Below are 5,859 nucleotides of genomic sequence, written 5' to 3'. Positions count from 1 at the left end.
TGGGCATAAGAAACTATGTCACAGAGTGGGGCACAAAGGCAGCACCCTGGTGACCCTGTTGACCTGCCCACACCCCCCCCCCCCCGGTAGCACAGGAGTGAACACCCACCCAGGGACTCTCCCTCAGCCAGTCCTGGGCACCGAACCCTCCACGTGGCTTTGGTCAAATGAGTGCATCCCTCTATGCCTTAGTTTCCCCATGTGCAAAATGAGCGCTATAATGGCCATTACCTCCCAGGGCCAAAGTGAGGTCCAATATGGCGTGTGCAGGGAAGATGACCTACCCCAGCCCTGATTTTCAGAAGGGAAACCAAGGCCCAAGCAGGGCAGCCTCTGCCAGTCATATAGTCACAACATGGTGGAACCAGGATTTGAACCCAGTTCTGTTGGCGAGCTGGGCCCAGGGGCTCCTGCTCGTTTCTTCCCCTAGATACTGTCTCTCAGGCCCCCAAACCTGACCTTGAGAACCAGGAGCGCTCTGCACCATGCTGCCTGTCTCTTCACTGCCACCCGCCAGACCTCTGGGCACCTGTATGTGCCACACCTCACTCCCTGCCCTTGGGGGGCCCTAAGCTGGTGAATGGCGAGGTAACCAGAAATGGCACAAAGTGAGAGGGGTTCCAAGATGGGTGGGGGTCTGGTTTGCTCTGGGCACCTGGGAGGCTTCCTGGAGGAGGCGGCACCCAAGCTGAGAGCTGAAGGATGAGGAAGAGACGGCCAGGCACAAGGAGAGGCGCACACAGCCAGGGCCAAGATGTTTGAGGAGCAGCAAGAAGGGGCTGCGGCGGGCTGGTGAGGCTGTGCGGTGGGGGTGGGCTGGACTGGGGCAGGGGGGAGTCTGTGCAGCTTCCGCACTCCAGACAGCGGCCAGGACTGGGCTGCCACCACGAACTGCCAGGTGCTCCCCGTGGCCCTCAGCACCAGGCTTGCTCAGTGGCACCCTCTTCCTGGTCACCCTCACCAGCCTGGGCCTTTCAGGGTCAGCGCCCCGTTGGAGCCCCCAGGGACACCACATTGCCCTCCTGGCTTTGCCCCAGAACCGCTCAGTAAAACCCAAGCTCCTCAGAGTAGCAAGGTGCTGGTGGCCAAGATTCTTGCATTTCTGGAAAGCACCAGGAAACAGGTGAAGGAGCTGGGCCAGGCAAGTAAACCAGGTGTGTGAGCCTCGCCAGCCTCAAGGTGGGGCTGGGGCTCGAGACTCCGTTTCCCCATCTGAGCAGTGGGGGTGATTTGCACAGCCTCATCTGTGAAGCTCCGGGGAGCTGAAGAACACCGGGAGAAGAGGGTTGCCCTTGGTGTGGCGAAGTCGACAGGAGCACCCCGTGCGGCCACAGGCAGAGGTCAGTGAGGCCGCCCCGTGGGTGGGTGTGTGGGCAGGCAGCGGGAACCCGGCCCGGCTCCCTGTCCCCTGCCCACACCCCCCTCCCCGGGAACTAGGGCGGGCAATGCCCCTGGGGGCTGCTGGGGAGGCACCCCGTGTTTGCACAGGCCACCCCGGAATGTGGTGGGACAGGCCCTGGGGGCCCCTGAGTCAGGAGCTACAGGCACTGGGCCAGGAGGGGGAAGGGCCACCCTTGGCAGGTGGCGCTGGTCCTGTGGGTGGATGGGCACAAGGCAAGGTGGGGGCCCAGGTGGAAAGAGGCTCAGTGTGGTTGGGTTTGGTCCACAGCTGGGGGCTCAGCCCGGGTGCGGGGCTCAGTCCAGGGTCGGGGTTCGGCCCAGGTTAGGGCTTCTTCACTCACTCCTCGCTTGCTCGCTGGTTGCCCCCGGTGCACAGCCCTCCAGCCAGGCACGGCTCTGTCCCGCGGGCCTGGGCATGGGCGGGAAATGAATTTTCTGTGTGTAATTCATTCCTGCCACCAGCCCTAAGATGTCCCTGCTGGGAGAAGGGCACCACTATTAATGCCCCCAGCCCCCCGCCCCACACCCAGCCCTGATGGGTGGCTGTCTCTTCACCACCTGCCCCATCGCAAGCCTCCAGTCCCCCTCAAACCTATCCCCGGTCCACGCACTCTTCACCCCCAGGGGCCAGCCCTTCTCTCCCCCTAATGTCTATCCCCCCCCCTCCCCCCCCCCCAGCCCTCCTCCACACAGCAGCCATAAGAACCACATCCCTCTCCTGCTCAGATCCCTGCCATGGCTCCCTAGGGCCCGCACCATTAGGGCCCGACCCACGCTCTGACCTTGGCTCCTTCACCTTCCATTTCCCTGGGCTTAGGCCTCATACCTCGAAGTCTCCTTAAATACACCAAATACACCGCATGCAGTCCCGCCTCCCAGACTTTGTCCCTGCACGTCGCCCACTGACGTTTCTCACCCTCTGGTCACACCCAAGTGTCTCTGCCCTGGGGCTCCACCCCACTGAGGTCAGGGTCCTGCGGGGGCACATTCAGAGCCCCTTCTGGATCTTTATCTGGTGCCTGGCAATGGGAGGCATGAGGCTGGTGTGCTGGCCAGTGTCTGCCCATTTCCCAGCTCTCCTGGCCCCCTGGCTCCCCAGGACACGGCTGGGGTGGAGGGGCAGGGGTCGATCACCGCTGGGTCCCCTTCCTTGGACTTAGAGCTGCAAGGGCCAGAGAAATCAGGCCTGGGGAGGGGCTGGTGGTCTGGCTGCTCCCCATCCCACTTTACACCCAGCACGGCAGCAGCTCCTTCCTCCGGGATGACCCGTCAGCCCCAGGCCAAGCATCAGGCCCTCTAGAAACCTCCCTCCCAGAAGCCAGGGAGAAGGAATGAAGGAAGGAACGCATGAGCCCTGACCCAGGCCACCCAGGGTGAGCATGCCCATGTCTGGGTCAGGCCCCTCCGTGGGGGTCTGAATGGACCGAGAAGCCCCCAGCTCCAGAGGCACCCGTCCCCGCCGCATGAGTGCACACTGGGGGTGGGGAGATGTCTGTGCCAGGGGTCTGGCTTGAGTGATAAGTGCCCCTCCCTCCCGCCAGGGCTTCTGAAAAGCAGGGAGGAGCAGTGCGTGTTCAGTGGGGCGGGGGGGCTCTGCTCACACCCCAAGGGAACGGTCCCATTTTGGAGACAAATGAAAACAGATGTCAGGAGGATGGCCCCAAAGTCCTAGATTCAGTTACATTCTGTCTGTGTGGAGGACCCTGGCCTGCACACCTACCGTGTCTCTTCCGGAAGCCTGCCCTACCATGTCTGTGTCCTAGCCCTCGTCCCCCCTGCTCACTGGTGAGGATCCGTTCTTGGCATTCGTCTTTCCAACCAGAAATGGGGTTCTCTCCCGCAACGTGGGGTCCCCAGCCTGGGGCCAGCGCACAGTAGGTGTGGCTTGTGTGGAAGGAGGAAGCAGGTGGGGCGGGCAGGGCTCGGGCTCCTGCCTGCCCAGGCCAAGCGGGCGGGCGCGCACCCAGAGGAGAACAAAGGCCGCAGGCAAGCAGGCAGGCGGGGGTGGGCGGGCTGTGGGCCGGCCTCAAGGGGCCCCTGGCACCAGCCACTGGCGGCATGTCCCCATGCCAGGGCCTTGTGGGGCTCACCCAGGCCTCGGGGCTGGGCAGAGGTGGCCCCGTGCGGGGGCCCCCATGGGCCGCTCCACCCAGTGACTCAGCCCGGGCTGGGCCTCCCCAGGGAGGACAGTGGTGGCCTGTGGGCGCCGGGAGGGCCTCCTGGCAGGTGTGAGCCCCGGGGCACACTGGACCCAGGGAGGGCCTAAGCCTCAGTTTCTTCATCTGTACAATGGGTCTCATCGCTCAGTCATGGGCACCTGACAGCCAAACAGATGGATGCAAAGAGTCACATTTGGAACTAAAGGGGGGCCTCTGATTGCCCACCTTGCCTTGGAGGGCAGATGCAGGGCGTCTGGGTCTCGGGCGCCACCGTGGCCCCGTGTCCAGCACCAAGCGAGGCGCACGGTGCGGTCCGTGATGGATCTTTCCCGTTTCAGTGAGTGTGTTGAGGGCCACTCGGGGAATGGTAACCCCAGTGCTATGGTTCAGGCCCTGAGCGTTCTTGGGGAAGGGAGGACTGACATACCCTGAGCGAGGCTGGGGACCCTGAGAGGCCTGGGCCCCAGCCTGCTCCGTGAGAACCTCCCCAGGCTGGGGGGAAGCTGGAGCGAGTCTAGACCTGTAGCGTCAGGGTTGGGCCACAGGGAGCGGCTGGGGACTGAGGGGGCCTTTATGCCGTCCGAGACACAGGTCCATCAGTGGGGAGAGGTTGAGGGATGCAGCCTCAAGCTGTGGGCACTGACTCTGCACCCATCACTGTGCCTTCCATTTTCCTGTTGGGGAAACTGAGGCTGAGAGCATGTCAAGAATTCGCACGAGGTCACAGTGAGGGAGGGAGGAATGAGGAATTCGAACCCAGACCCCAAGACCCACACCTCCCTCTCCAGGCATGCAGCACAGGGAAATTCTCTGAGCCAGAAAAGGTCAGGGTGAGGGTCAGCCGAATTTGGGTGTAGCAAGAGGGGCCTGTGACTTTGTTAGAAGGCCCCTGAGCCCTCTGGCCTCTCCTTAGAGTCTTCTCCACTCACCCTGCACCCTGGACCACCACTTTGTTTCCTGGGCTGGGGGCAGCACTGAACTAGGGTGATTTGGGGTTTCCAGGTGTGAGTGGAAAAGCATTCCAGGCAGAGAGCACAGCAAGGACGACGGCCTGGAGGTGAGCGTGAGCCTGGCAGGTTCCAAAACAGCCAAGAGGCTCTGGTGGCCAGAGTCTGGTGGGTCAGGAGGATAGTGGCCTCTTCCCAGGCCTGGAAGGAAGTGTGGCTTTCTGGGGACACAGGAAGCAGCGAAAGATTGTGATAGTTCTTTAAAAAGATTTTATTTATTTGAGTGAAAGAGAGAGAATGAGAGAGAGCACAAGAGAGGCAGAGGCAGAGGCAGAGGGAGAAGCAGGCTCCCTGCCCAGAAGGGAGCCCGATGCAGGACTCGATCCCAGGACTCTGGGATCATGACCTAAGCCGAAGGCAGATGCTTCACCGGCAGAGCCACCCAGGGGCCCCAAGATTGTGATATTTTCATTTGTAGTTTTATTATTCCCATCCTGTAGGGTCTGTGGTCCTTCAAAGCTGGAGAGCCCCTGGATGTGCGAAGAATTTCGGACCTTAAAAGAGACACAGACCACCCCGACCATCAAAAGGCTGGATCCTGCCTCAGCCAGATGAGCAAACTGAGACTCGGGTAGGAGAAAGCAAGCAGCAAGTCAGAGGCACACGGGGGGGCCTCTCTACCCTGAAACAGAGCTGGCTTCCATTGCCCTGCCAGCAAAATGGGTTCAAATCCTGTCCTCCGGCGTTGGTGCCCGCTCTCAACACTCAGCACCGGGGGCCAGCCCTAGGAACTGAGACACGACCTAGTCCGAGAGGCCGCGCGGGCGGCCACGCAAACCTGACAATAAAACCCCAAACCCCACCCCCATTGCTTCTCTGAGCCTAACGCTCCGAGAGTCCCACCTCTTTCTTCGCTAGACCTCGCGGAGGAGGCGGGGAGGGGGCGGGGCCGCATCACGAATGGCCGATAATCCCGCCAATCACACTTTCGCCCCTCCGATTGGCCACCGCTGCCCTGCCTTATCTTTCCGTCTCACGGTCCCTGCCCTCTTGCGTCACGGGTGCGTTTCCACCGTGCGTGCGCCTCCGCGCTGGGAGATAGTCCCGGCCCCCTCCCCGCGCCCTTTGCCGCCGCCCTACCCGGGCGCCCCTGCTCCCAGGCCCCAGGCTGCACGAGGCCCCAGCCGCTTCCCGCGAGCGCGCAGGAAGACGAGCCGCGGGCCCGGCGCGGGCCGAACGGGCGGCGGCGGAGGGATCCGCGGCGGCGCCGGGCGGAGCGCGGGGCGGGGCGCGGGCGGGGCTTGGCGGGGGCGGGGCCGCGCGCGGGGCGGGGGGCGGAACATGTCTCCCGC

Source organism: Phoca vitulina, unplaced genomic scaffold (assembly GCF_004348235.1).
Source record: "Phoca vitulina isolate PV1807 unplaced genomic scaffold, GSC_HSeal_1.0 scaffold81, whole genome shotgun sequence".
In the NCBI taxonomy this organism is placed as follows: domain Eukaryota; kingdom Metazoa; phylum Chordata; class Mammalia; order Carnivora; family Phocidae; genus Phoca; species Phoca vitulina.
The sequence above is the reverse complement of the archived record's forward strand: the minus strand, read 5'-3'. Positions refer to the sequence as shown.